Source organism: Pinus tabuliformis, chromosome 3_1, assembly GCF_031772625.1.
Source record: "Pinus tabuliformis cultivar Carrire ecotype Pingquan chromosome 3_1, CPIR1, whole genome shotgun sequence".
In the NCBI taxonomy this organism is placed as follows: Eukaryota; Viridiplantae; Streptophyta; class Pinopsida; order Pinales; family Pinaceae; genus Pinus; species Pinus tabuliformis.
Window position 1 is genome coordinate 561,488,130 of NC_142301.1, and position 14,605 is coordinate 561,502,734.

Consider the following 14,605-nt stretch of genomic DNA (forward strand, 5'->3'; position numbering starts at 1 on the left):
TATGATTTTGTGGTACATCCTCTGCTACATGCTAATAATAATATTATACCTCCTTTGATTTTAGGTCACACAGTATATGTGGATATGGATGAAATTTCTGGCAAATCAGCACAAATCACGGAGATGAGATTAGGTAAAGATTACGACATTAAATCCATCATGGACGTTGCCAAATTAGCGATTCAATGTGTTTAATCAGAACCATCCTCTGGGCCGAGCGTCGCAGTGGCCGAGATCAAAGAGGCTGTCACAGTTTTGAGGATAAGGCTGCTCTAATTTTGGAGATTACTATCGAATATGGCGATTTAGCTGCAGCCCGGCCTGTTTATGTGGAGATTCCAGTGGACCCAGAGAAATTGACTTGGGTGAAAGCGGCTGGAGGCGACCTATAACAGGTCAAGAAGGATAATAAGTTCATGTGATGGCTATCGATACAGTGTACACTAGTATAGCAAGTCAAACACATTTTCACGATGACTGACCTTAAGGTAGTGCAGCGAAAAGGACGCTTTGTTTTCATTGTTAATATTGGCGTGTAAGATAAACCTATTTTCCATTATCAAGTGATAATGGATGCCAAGCATATGCTTTCTAAAATTCAAACATTATAACTTCGTTTATTTTACACTTCCATTTCAGTGCATGAATTCCTTAAATGTCACTTGCCATGTCTAAACGTGTCGATAAATGTTTTGATACATTGATATCTCTCAAAATATTTGAGTGGTTATAATATTTTGAATGGTTATAATTTATTACTTAATGTAATATGTGTTTTATAACTTTTTTTTGGTTGGTTATACTTTACAAGTTATTTGCTATTTTAGATGCATTAGATCTATTTTAATTTTTAATCACTTTATGATCAGAAATTTATTGCGATTTTTTTAATAGTGCGTTGAAGCTTTAATGCTAAAGATTTTCTTGGTTTTAATTTTTTTCCCTCTGTATTACTTGATTAACCTTTCTTATTTTTTTGAATTTTATGACCTAAGTTACCATGGTTGGTTTTTATATTGTTATTATTTTTTTCATGATTTCTGTTTAGCATTGTTTTTTTTCCTGAGATTTGGTAGAGTGGGTTGAAGCTTCAATGTTAAAAAAAAATTAGCTTTAATTTTTTGGGTGTATTATTTTATTAATTTTTCTTACATTTTTGAATTTTATGAGTTGAGTTACCATGGTTGGTTTTTATATTGTTATTATTTTTTCTATCATTTCTTTTTAGCTTTTATTTTTTTCTTTAAGATTTGGTTATCAATTTTGCAGTCACAAAATAATGTGATCACAAAATAATTTGATCTATTACTTATCATTTAAGCAAGTGTTTGATGTTATAATTTCACAATAATCACCAAAAAGTGGGGGCTAGTGAAATCCATAGAATGGAATTTTTACTAATGCTTAGAGTGAATTTCACCCTAATAACCTTACACCCTAATTTCGTACTAGGCCCTATTTGCAAACATAATGGGTTTCCACTATTAGGCTCGAGTAATAAATTGATTCACATTTTGCTCCTTTACCTCCTCCTTGATTGATTTCTATTATGATGGTTGTCCCCTATTATGATGCTTGTCCTTAAAGCGCAGGAAGCATCCCTCATAAGGCTCTATTTGTTTGGATTTTTCTCCTTCAATATGTTCTTTACCTTGACCTCCTGACACCCTGATTATCTGACAACACAATGCACATCATATTCAAAAGGCACATTGTGGTACTCTCATTATTGACCTCTTTGTATCGGGTAATATTTGCTTGTGCATCATTTTTTCGCCTTGGTAGCTTAATGCTCTGATTCTCTACTAGCTATCCATGAGTATGGCTAGTGGGCTTCCATTGTCAAAGTATTTGTAGAGATAATTTTCCTCCTTTCTCCCCTAATATCTAACTCCCAAAAATTTTGTTGTATGTTCGAACCACATGATACATTAATGTCATCCCTTATTCCCCCATGCTTATTCAACTTATTTCCATCTCATCCAGTCCAGCATGTCACTTGCCTCTCCTATGTGATCCTGACAATGTCATCATGCCATATATCCCTAGCATAAGATATCCTTATTTTTCTCACCATATGAATGAATGAGGTAAGTTTCACACCCCAAAGAACTAGCTAAGCACATAGTATGATGGTGGTATAAAGAAATCACTCCTCTTTTGGCTTAATGTATCTCTACGATTTTCTTAATCCAGCTAATGGCAGCCCTATCCTCCAAAAGGGTAAAGTAATATTGATGAACTATGATCCACATGAGGGAAAGATGGAATGTATATATACTATATCAAAAGAAGATAAAATATTAATAAGGAGATATGAGGGAAGCGAGATCTTCCCCATAGGAGTTGTTAGGTCGAGTAATCACATTGAATGGTGACTCACTTAACACTAATGGCCCTTGGAAGGTGTGTCCTTGTCTATAAAGCATGTCATATTCTTCACAATTACCTTCATAGTAACCAATTAACTCAAGAGATACATTTCCGTTCATAGCTCTTATTTCTAACTCCCTAGGTCTCAATATGAAAATTCCAAGATCATTTAGAAAAGAAACCCTAGCTGGGGAAAATAAAGGGATGAAACCCATGAGTGAGTTAAGGTGGTAGAGATGAAGCTTTGGGAAGATTGCAAAACCAAAGGGAAAATTAAAATCTAAATATACTCTTATATTTGGAAATGGAAAAAATGAGATTGACACTAAAGACATGCGAAAAAAAGGTTTTCGTCATAACCATAGGGAGGGGTTTTGAGGAATTCCATGTTCTTGCATTGAAGCCAAAACCTTACTTTTAAGGATATATTTATTGGTTTTATTTTGATTCTTCCTTTTTAGGATAAAAAGCATGCATGAGGACATGAATCACTTCATTTATAGTAGTTATTGTTCTCTATATATTTCCTAGATCCAACCAATGATGGGGGAGGATAGGCACCACCAATGTAACCCAAAAGATGGTTAGTTCTCTTTGAAATGTAGGTAATGATGTAGTTTCCTTTAGAGTGGATAGCTTATATTCCTTTAAAAAATATCCCATGAAACACTTTAATGATCTGTAATCATACTTGTTATTAATGATCTGTAATCATACTTGTTACTACATAGTGAGTGATGAACACCTCCGAAAGATAGACGAGATCAATGGTATTCTCACATTATTTTCACTAGGTAGTTTGAGTCTCAAATGTCATGACATGTGTTCAATCCATGTGGTATGCTATTGGGTTTTTGGCTCCTTTAGCTCCATCTTCCAAGATCCTTAGGGAAAAAAAAACATATTTTACTCTAATATGACACTATTTTAATAAATTTCTAAACATCTATGTGTGGAACTTGTAAATCCTCTAATGATCAAAACTCACTTAACACTTGATCGTATGTCACCCCAATCACTTGGTTCATCAATTGATTGAAAAATTCCACTATAATTCCAAATACCTATTGAGGAGCCTCTAAATTACAGATAAATTAAGGCCCATGCCTGTAAATTAGACATAAATTTAGGCCCATATGACCACCCTTCAACACATTAAACCTGTATTTTTGCATTATATAATGTATTTTTAACTTTAATATGTTCATTACAAAGGTTTATGGATAATTGCATTTTTGTGCCTAATATTATTTATTTTTGTGGAATATTATGAGAATATTGGGCAGATTATGGAGATTTGGAGGAGGAGATAATCTAGAGACCTTCTCCCTACTACAGGAGGATCAATATTAAATAATAAATCAACAAGATATTATGGAATTATGGCACAGATTGTGGGGCTCCAATGATTGAGAAGATCTAGGAATGTGTCCCCTGCCATTTAATGCAGATTCCTAGTATTGGGAGCCAGATCCACTAATCAAGGGATTTTGGTGGGGAAAACTTCCTCATTTCATGGGGAATTCTTCCTAATCATTTTGTATAAGTACCAAGTCGAATTTTCCTCTAAGGGTTGATTTTTCTTAGTCTTCTTGTGGAGATAACTCATATTTTTGTAGCTCCATTGCCATTTCTTGCAGGGATTTAATTGCATTGATGGAAATAATGGATATTGGTGCCATGTTCAACTTCTAAACCTTGGTCTCCTACATAGGAATCTGAGTTTCCTTGGGCTTGGCCATCCGAGGAGCCTCAGAGCCCTTTTGTATCATTTATTTTCTTCTTTTCACTTCTTATTCAAATGAATCTCTTGTTCTTGTCTTTTTTCTATTTTTGCATTTAATATTAATGATTTCTTGTTGCAGGATTGGGTTAAACAGTTGAAGTAAGTTATTTTTCAGGATCAAAACAATAATTTCATCATTGGAACAACTTTGGAAGGTCATAGTAATCATTGAGTTACTTGGATTACTTTTTTTATTCCCAAATCTAGATTTCTGGAAGTCCTCTGTGGCAAATAACAATAAATATTTTCTATTTTTTAGAGCATGCTAACGAGATTCAATCGAGTTGATTACACTTGAATTAGACAAAAAAACATTCTAGTTAATAAAAAAAGTTACCCCATTTCATTTTCACTTGATTAGGTTAGTCATTTGATAGATTTACTACCTCACTAGTTCTCGAATTTCTAGATTTTAGACTAGCAGTTTTTTGCCATTTTTTAGCATGCGTTAACAAAGGTATTTTTGAGTTGTTCCACTTGGAATGGAGACCTAATACATCCTAGTCAATAAAAAAAAATTCTCCCATCCTATTTGGATTTGATTTTGTTGGTCATTCGGTGAATTATAACTCCCTATAGAAAATATGTTGCTTCATGTAGTAAACTACATGAAGCACTGTAGCATCCTTCCAACATGTATATACTAGCCAAGATTCACTCAAGAAGATTCGTTATTCTATCTTGGGTTTGAATAAATACCCATAGGCTCTAAATCAATTATTAGGGAAGACTAAATACCACTTAGGACTTTCCTCTTTACCCATGCAAAATATTTCAACGATTTGGGTTGATGGACATATTTATGGATTAGATAATACACTCATGATTTTATTCATTTCAACATCCAATGAAATTTGTTAATGGACCTAAGATATTTTAAATGAAATGGTTGACATTTAGTTCATGATCTTTACTTTATGCAATTAGAATATGCTTCTTTCCTTGTTCTTTCTTTCTTGCAATAGGTTAAGGTTTCCATTTCAAGTATTTCATTTTCTGCAATTAGTTTAGGATTTGATTTCATTACATGCACTCCATTACATCATGACATCAAAGGAATGATACATTGTATACTACACATATAGTGCTGATATCTTTTAGGTTTGTATGAACCCTGGGTTGATAATTAAAGTTGGTAGCCTTGGGAGTTGCAACATTCTTGTTGAAATACCGGGCCTCATCACTTTTTGGTGCAATTGTCGAGGAGGTCTCAAAGTATTGATTGTTTTCTTTCCTAGTTGATTCATTTCTTTTACTTTCTGCAAAAACAAAAAAATATTTGCATTAAGCATATTTCATTTCAAGATTAGAAAAGTGCATTGAATTAGAGTTTTCATTCAATCATAAAAATAAAAAAATTATCGAACACTAACCACCTGCCCCCCCACCCCCGTTTAATCACGTGGTGCAGTAAGAGCAACATCACCATCCACTTTTGCAGGTAGAAGAAGAAGAGATGGCAAAGAATGTAGAAGAAATGGATGGAAATTATGACAATGAAGAAGATCCTCTTGGATTTCCCATTCAAGATACTGATGTTACTGTTCATATGAAGAACATCCCTCCATCTTTTCTTCCAAAATTTCGTTGTCTAAGGTCAGAAAATCCGGAAACCTTTATCTTTGAATTTGATATCCTTTGTAGATCTTATGGTTACTTATTAAACACTCCAAAATTGAGATTTTTTCTGACAACATTGAAGGATAGAGCTCTTAAATGGTTCATGAGTTTAGGGAATAATTAAATAAGATCATGGAGTGAGATGAAAAAGATATTTCTAGAAAAATATAAAGATCATGATCGTAAAGAATAAATCTTTAGAATGAATAAAAAAAAATATCAGATCCTTGAGGATCTAATAGAAAGGTTCATGTATAATGTTAAGAGGGAAAAACTACAACATTTAGGATCTGACACACTAAAAACTCTCTTACTTAGAACAATTAGGGATGAGTGGATTGATTTCATTGATATTATGAGTAGAGGTGATGTATACCAATTATCCATTGAAGAAAATTTTGAAACATGCAAACACATACCAAGAGGAAGGGAAAGAGTAAGTAAATCAGCATCACGATAAGTAAGTCAAGCTAAACTTGGAAATTTGTTCGATGACTTTCAAACATAAATTCTTAGCAATCTAACCAAACAAGTAGTAATGCTAAGAATGCAAGATGAAGAAAAAGAAAATTTCGATATTTGTGTTGTCCATGCAGAATCACATGATGTTAAATATTTTCCATCATTACCAAGGTTGAATGAAGTTTATCAAGAGGACAATGGAGCAAGTCAATTGCCAATGCAAATATGTTATGTAGCTCCAAGAGGACCATGGTAGCATATTCAACCTGATATGATGCAAGAGCCTAGTTCACAATTTCAACCTAATGCACATCCATCTCAAACTAATTGTAACACACCCTTTCCTTGGAAACCTTGGCCATCTCAACCCAAAACAAATCTTGGCAACAAGATTGGCAAGGAACTTATGGGAGACATCCACAATATCCTCAATATCCTCCATACCCAACTCCATGTTATCCCTACCATTCACCTCCACCACAACCCCAACCCCAACCACATCGATCTCAAATATCCACTCCCACTCAACTACCTGTACCACCATTTCCAAACGCACACAATGAAGTAGCTCAATCCACTTACAATGCTGAGGTACAACACTTTCAAATATATAATCTTGATCTCAATGGTATTCATCTCAGTTCAAGAAGAACATTACAAAAAATATATTATCTTGATGACATTGAAGGACAACATGCAGAAAAAGAAGATTCAAAAGCGAAGACCAAAGAATCATGGGCTGCACTTGATGAAGAGCATACATCAAAATCAGAGATTGAGAAATCTCCCTCATGGTTACCACCAAATCCTCAATGTATTGAAGAGAACAATCAACAAAAAGAGGAATATTTGAAGGTCATGTTAGAAGAAGACATGAAGAATGATCCAGTTAAGAAAGTAATCCAATGGCATCAAAATTATATTGAGGTTTGGTTCCAGAAAATCAACAAAATGGAGCATCACTCTCTTCATAAACTGTGCTTGATATTTTCAAAGTCAAAGCATTTCGTCTATGAAATTTAGGTACATGTAAAATCATATATTGCAAGCCTACATATCAATTTGTTTGTCATATTGACGTGCACATGGATCCATTGTAAGTATTCCTACACTTCAAAATGACTGTGTTTTTTTCAAGTAGAGTAGGATAGGAAAAGAAATAAAAAATTAAAAATAAGAGAAAAAATTTAAAATCTCAAGAGAAAACCTCCTTTAAGGCGCCTGAGATTGGATCATTCATTGAAAACCTCCATGCGGTGGTCAATGGGTTGGAAAAAAAAAAAGAAAAAGAGAAAAAGAAAAAGAAAAGATCTTAGGTGAAAACCTCCTTTGAGGTGCCTAGGCAAGCCTACGAGTCAAAAACCTCATTGAGGCGGCCAGTAGGCCTAGAAGAAGAAAAAAGGAAAAATTAAAAAAATATTTTCTCCATGTATCTCTCTAATGAATGTACGGGCTGTCCAATATCTGTAAGAAACAAAAACAAGTTGGCACCAAAAAAAAAGAAAACAAAAATTGGTCAAAATTCTAGTCAAAGGAAGGCAAACATGAGCTTTCTCCTCCTTTGATCAGATGGTCTAGAAGCACCAAGCCCATGCCAGTTCATCACCCTCATATATTTCCACCGTCCATCCATCATTCCCAATATTCTCCCATTCATTTTCCTTCTTGTCTTAAAATACTACAGGAATGCTTTGTTTTACTACAGGAGACATAAATACATAGAGCAGAAATTTAATTTTGTCATATCTTGAAAATGATGCATCCATTTTCCAATATGTTTTAGGTGGATATGCATATGAATGATGGTAACATGCTCATGTGATTTTAGGAAATTCTAGGCACAATTTTCGAGAAATCAACCTCCATCACCTACAATCATTTTTGAATTTTCTCAATATTTGTGCCTCTATTTAAAAATTTGTTTCATGGGGAGATGCATATGGATGATGGTAACATGCCTAAGAAATTTCAGCAAATTCCTATGCACGATTTCCAAGAAATCAACCTCCATCAATTTCAACCATTTTTAATTTTCTTGAGATTCATGGGTCCATTGGCCAAAATTCTTTTATGGGGAGGTGCATAAGGATGATGGCAACATGCTTAGAAAATTTTAGGTCAATCCAGTATACCATTTGGGAGATATGGTTTTAAACAAGCTACTACAGGGTTTCCTATAATACTATGTCTTAGTCTACTACAGGAAACATGTTGAAAGCTATAGGAAGGTACGAAAGGTGAAATAAAATGTGGGAAAGGTGTCTAATGGTGGAATAAGGTATAGCGAAGGTGAGAATCACCCATGGCCAAGCCCAACACTTCAAGAAGGCCATATTTGAATAATATAGCTTGATCATGGTAACTTGAAGACAGAGGTTTAGAATCACCAAGCTATTAGGACCTGTGCAAAAGAAAACAAAGGAAATTATCACTTCCAGAGGACCATAGATCAATCATCAACTCAACTGCAACATGCATGCCTCTCCAACAACCATTAGGTAGGTACAGGTATGCAATATTCTTGACCTCTTCTCTTGAGCATATTGTAGTTAGAAATTTGTTTCCAATGCATGAGAGATGAGGTTTTATAAGCTAAGGATGGGTTAGCAATATCGGTTTCCTTCAACTAGTTAATTGTATCTCACTCCTTCACTCCTGCAATCTGGAAAAGCCAAATTAGGGAGGGTGATGATCTCGAGGAATGGGGACAACAGTTAAAAGAAGAAATGTCCACACATGCCAAGTCACCACAACACTCCAAGCCCTTCATCCACTATCTATCCATCATTTATCCATCCCATTTCATAAGTAAATAATTAATATTTTTCAAGAACAAACCCTACACTCTGTCTCACCCTGAAAAATTATTGAGAAACCACACAGAGCACATCCTCTCCATTTTCACAAACCTACACTACTACCTCTGATCCCTAGCGCCATCCTCGAACCCCTATACATCATTGCTCATCACTCCCATATAGTTAGAAGGCCCTAAAAGAGAATGAACGACTGCTACAGGAAGGTAGAATGCTGCTACAAGAAGGAAGAAAGGAACAAATTGTGCTAAAACCGAAAATGGCAATGCCTAAGAGAGACCTGATCAAAACAGAGAACTCCAAAGCCATTAGGCAATAATTTAGGCCACAAAAGAGAAAAAGAAGGAAACAAAAGGCAAGAAGGCATTCACCACCAAAATAAAACTCAAACTGCAGTGATGAAAAGAGGCTTTCCAATAGGTCTCTAATCCCCTTATAGCTTTTTTCCAAGGCCTAAAATATGTTATAGAAAGGGACTCTACTAGGCTTCTGCGCACTCAGCTGCAGACCCTCTACCTACTACTATAACCCAATACCTTTAGATCCATTCCTATCCTCTAACCATAACTTCACATCTCTCTTATTTCCCCAAAACTAAGACTCCCTTTACTCTTAGAGCCTCGCTCTATTTATACAATCCCATGGTTCGCGAACCACGGGTAGGCTGGCACACTTTACATTAAATTACATCATTTTAGGGTGAACAACCCTAGACTCTTGGGTTCTGCACCCGCATTTCGTAGGTTCACTACATTACATTGACCAAAACTCGAGATTTAAGCCCCAAAAACATGCTATGGGGGGATCCGCTACCCAACACGTCTCATTCATTTGCCAATTTGTTGGTTGAACACTTTATGTGAGAGGGGATGGGGGCTAAAATGTAAGGTAAAATATTGGATCTCTGCTCATTTCCTTATTCCAACCTCCAATATTGAGAAACTTTGTTCATTCGAAACCCTTGCTGAAGTTTTATAATCACACTAATGATGACATGTGAATCTCTCTTCGCTACTAGCATTGACTATTGTACTCTTTTGGAAATTACAAGTCCATACTCTAGTACCATTAGCTCTGCAAGATTATGACTCTTTATGATTATGGATCCATTATATACTTTGAGGATTTTTCCAGTGTGATCCCTAACATTCCCCTCCATACCCAACAAGATTTGGATTTCCTTTTGGAAATCCATCAAATTTAAACTTGATGAAGTTTTGAGGAGGAGGAGACCAACAATGGGAATATTTGATATAAGGGGAGAAGGATTTTAACATGAACAAGCATTGGCCTCAAGAAATATGAAGACATGTTAAGATTTTCATATCTTGTTGAATCTCGTTCCATTTTGAAGCTGGCCATGGTTCTATTAGGAAACTTTCATGGAGATATCATATATCCTTTTCCATATTTAGTTATCGCTTTGAAGGTCAACTTGGAAATTACTTTGGTTCATTTCTTCCCACATTTCCTAGAGAATGAATATTCGGTGGAGCTACCTAGATTTATTAAATATGAGTTCTTGCTTGTATTTGTTCACCATTATTCTATAGTTTGATTAATTTTGTTAATTTTTTTATCAGGTTAATAGGATATTATAGTAATCTTGTCCCACATGGTTGAAATGTGGTGGCATTTAGTGAAAATATGTTACATTCTCTCTTCATATTTCTAACATAAATAAAAATAGGAAGGACCCATGAAACCTATTTTAACTAGATTGTCTCATGTTAGGATTTTATTCTAAGTAATGAGCCATAAGAACGTCTAAATTTTGAGCCATAGCTTTTTCTTCTAGAATTTATCCCAAATGAATCTATGGCAGAGAATTGGCTTCCTAGAGTTAAGATTATCCCACATTAGGATTTTGTTCTTAGAAATGAGTAGCAAGAAAGCGGAAATTTTGGGTTGTATATTTCACTTCTACATTTTATCCCAAATGAATTTATGACTGATATTTCAACTTCCTAAGTTATATTAAATGTTTCCTTGATGGTGAAATTTCTAGCCGATTTATATCCCCATCTTAATTTTCCTAGATTGATTTGTATCTTTCTTGCATGAAGGTTTTCCCATAATTGATCTAATTCAAACATTCTTAGTGGGATTATCTATTGATGTGGTGGAAGCCAAGATATCCATTGTTGATTGTTATTGGCGGAGTTCCAATAATTAAAAAAAAACTGTCTACATTTTGCGTTAACCATTTGAGACGAATAAGTTATTTTTTCTCAACCAATTTTTGGAGCTACTACCAAGCATATTCCTACAAGAGCACTTTCTTGACAATTTGAAATTCCTAGATGTATTACTCTTATATAAGAGCTTTTTGTTGGCCTATTTCATTCCATAGGATTCACCATATTGTTAGGAGGCATATGCGCATTAGATCTTTTTGTTATTGATCTCTAGCATATTTATTTTTCCATATCTTTCCCCATATTGTTTGTGAGCATTAAAGCCACTCCCACCGTGTTTTGGCCCATAAAATTGAGTTGAACATTTGTAGATCTCTTAAGCCTAAGCTACCCCTCTTTTAAGGAGACATATTTAACCCCATGAGACAAGGTACATTTCCCATGTCCTTAGCACCTAACCACAAAAAGGTTCTCTAAAGGTTGCAATATGTTTTGAGTACATATTTAGGAGAGTTTAAAGCTAAAAATTTATATATAGACATTTCTTGAAGCATAGATTTAAACAACATGAATAACATGTTACGTTTAGATGGAAGAAATATAAAATGTCAATTTATTCTCAATTTTATCGAGAAGTTCCTCCCAAAAGGACTGCCTTAGAACATTTTCCACTATATGCACTCCCAAGTATTTTGAATCCATGGTACTTTTTTGGAAGTCAAAAATTATAGAGATATTATTTTATATAGCAAGAAGGGTATTTAAAAGGAAGATTTGATATTCACCTTAATTCATGTATTTTCATGATGCTTCCATGAAGTACGACATGACCTATTTAACCTCTCTTGCTTCACGAATAATTGGCATGGTGTTTAACATTGTGTAATCCACCATATGTTAATAATAGGTTACATTATTCTCCCCTAGTAGGTGTAATCTTTTTATTTTCCTCTCATTGACCACTACTTTGATGTATCCACCTAAATTTCAACCACTATAATAAAAATCAAAGGTGAGAGGGACCTCCTTGCGTAATGCCACAAGAAGTATTAAAGGTGCTTTATGGTGAGCCCTTGACCAATATAGGAAGTGAGAGTCATAACCATTGTATCCATGACTCAGAGAAGCCAAATGTTGATATGAGCTATTTAATGTAATTCCAACCTAACCTATAAAACTATTGGACATATCCAATTTTATCATCATTGCTGTTTTTTTTTCTCAAGGAGTGGATCATTTCATGTGCTAGAAAGATAATATCCAATAATTTTGTCCCTTCTACATAACCTGTCTCTTCTTGAGAAATTAACAAAGGAAACAATGGATTAATTTGATTGTATTTCACTTTGGTAATAACTTTTAAAATGGAATTGCAAAGGGAGATTGGCTGAATTTGCTCGGTTCTTCCATTCTTTTTTCCTTGAGAATTAAGGTTATAAAAGTGGAGGTAAGAGTTGGTAGAATGTTCATTCTATCCCTTGAGTCCTCTACTACCCAAATATCATTCTTTATTCCAGGACAACATGCATGAATGAAATTGGTCATGATTTCCAGCAAGTCCTATTGGCTCTACATTTTTTTCATGTCCATTATAGTTTATTATACTTTCTCAATAGAATTTGATTTGTAAGAAATGTTATATTTTTCTCTTTAGTAATTAGTTTAGGAGTGTGTTGGGTAATTTATTTTATAACTTCCAATCCATCTTCTTGATTGTTTGTGAGTAGGGACTTGAAATATTGGGTGTGTTCTGCCTCTATATCTTCACGATTGCATAATTTTTTTTACTCCAGTCCATCTCTTAACAAAGTAATGTTGTTGTGTTGTCGATGTCTAATCATTAATATATGGAAAAACTGAGAATGTTTTTCCCAACTTTTAGCCATTTGAATTATGGTTTTTGTGTCCATAAAATCTCCTCATACTTGTAAATTTTTGTTAGTTGTGCTTGCAGATTGGATTCCTAAACTTCCAAGTATTTTTTTTTTTTTATTTTCCATTAGCTATAACATGTTGTTGGAGGACTTATATTTTCCCCTCTATATCTTGTTTGACTTTAAATGTGTCCCCAAATTCCTCCTTCTTCCATTCTTTTAATTCTTGCTTAGAGTTTTTTGAACCTTTGTTGCAGTCTATACATGGGGGTGCCACAAGCTATTGCTTCCTCTTTCCACAAAGCTAATATATTTTCCTAAAAATAAAGATTCCCTATCCATAAAGCTTCAAATATGAAAGGTTTTTTTTTGTCCAACTCCAAGCACACTGGCCAATGATGTAATTCATAGCTAGGAGGGATTGTGGCTCATATGTTCATCCATTTTAGGAGAAGAGATCCAGAGATGAAAACGTGTCAAGATGATAAGGCATCTGATGATCTCCCCCTCTTGAATTATTCCATGCATGGATTCATTTAGTGATTTCACAGTCTATCATACTTTTTGTTCGATTGTTTCTTTGAAGTTGGTTGAGTCATTATCTAATCTAGATTGTAGCATTATATTACTTTTCATCTATATTGATGTTTTTAGAGTGGAAAGGGTGGAGGAATTAGCTTATAATGATTTTAATATGTTCATCTCAAATTGGTGAATTGAGATGTGAAACCTTTCAAAAGCAGTTTGAGAAATCAAATTTCATTTTTTCTGATAAAACTATGCTAATTAGGTGCTACACCCCTTAGCGCTATTATACACATACATACCTTTTCAGTGACATAAAACATATATCAATTAAAGTCTATATGCAAAAGTTATCCCACTCAAAAGTTGACCTTCATGTTTTGACCACCATGATTTAAGAGGATGCCACATCAACTGCCATTATTCATGGAAAATGGGATGACCACATGCTCATGATGAAGATGACTCTAGAAGAGTTGATATTCAAAGTTTAGTAAAGGATTAAAGTAATCAAACATAATCGGTAGTAGGCTAACAGGCTGTGTTATAACCAAGCCACTAGGAGAAAAATGGGCTCCATTCTATTCAAGTGTATTTTGTTCCACATATGAGAAAAATAGTTGACATTGGATAGAGAAAGAGAGAAATAGGAGGTTTGGCATTAAATAATCCCACAGGCCACATGTATCACTTCTTTGTACTTGCATACATTTTTGTTCAAAGAAAGAGAAAGGAAAGCGGACCATGAGTTAATGAGTATAACCCTTCCCATGCCGACGATATTGAGAAATACTTTGGTTTTAGAGTGAATATTTGAGACCATCGTCATCGATAGAGTCCTATCAAAATAAAAAATACGATCCACTTTCAAGGACCCTTTCTTATCCTATGTGTCATGGAAGATATGTATCAAGATCCTATTGGACCAGAGCCACTAAATTTACAAATGATGATTTGATCATCCATGAATTATATATACTTCCCTAATTTACTAAATGTGATTTATATTTA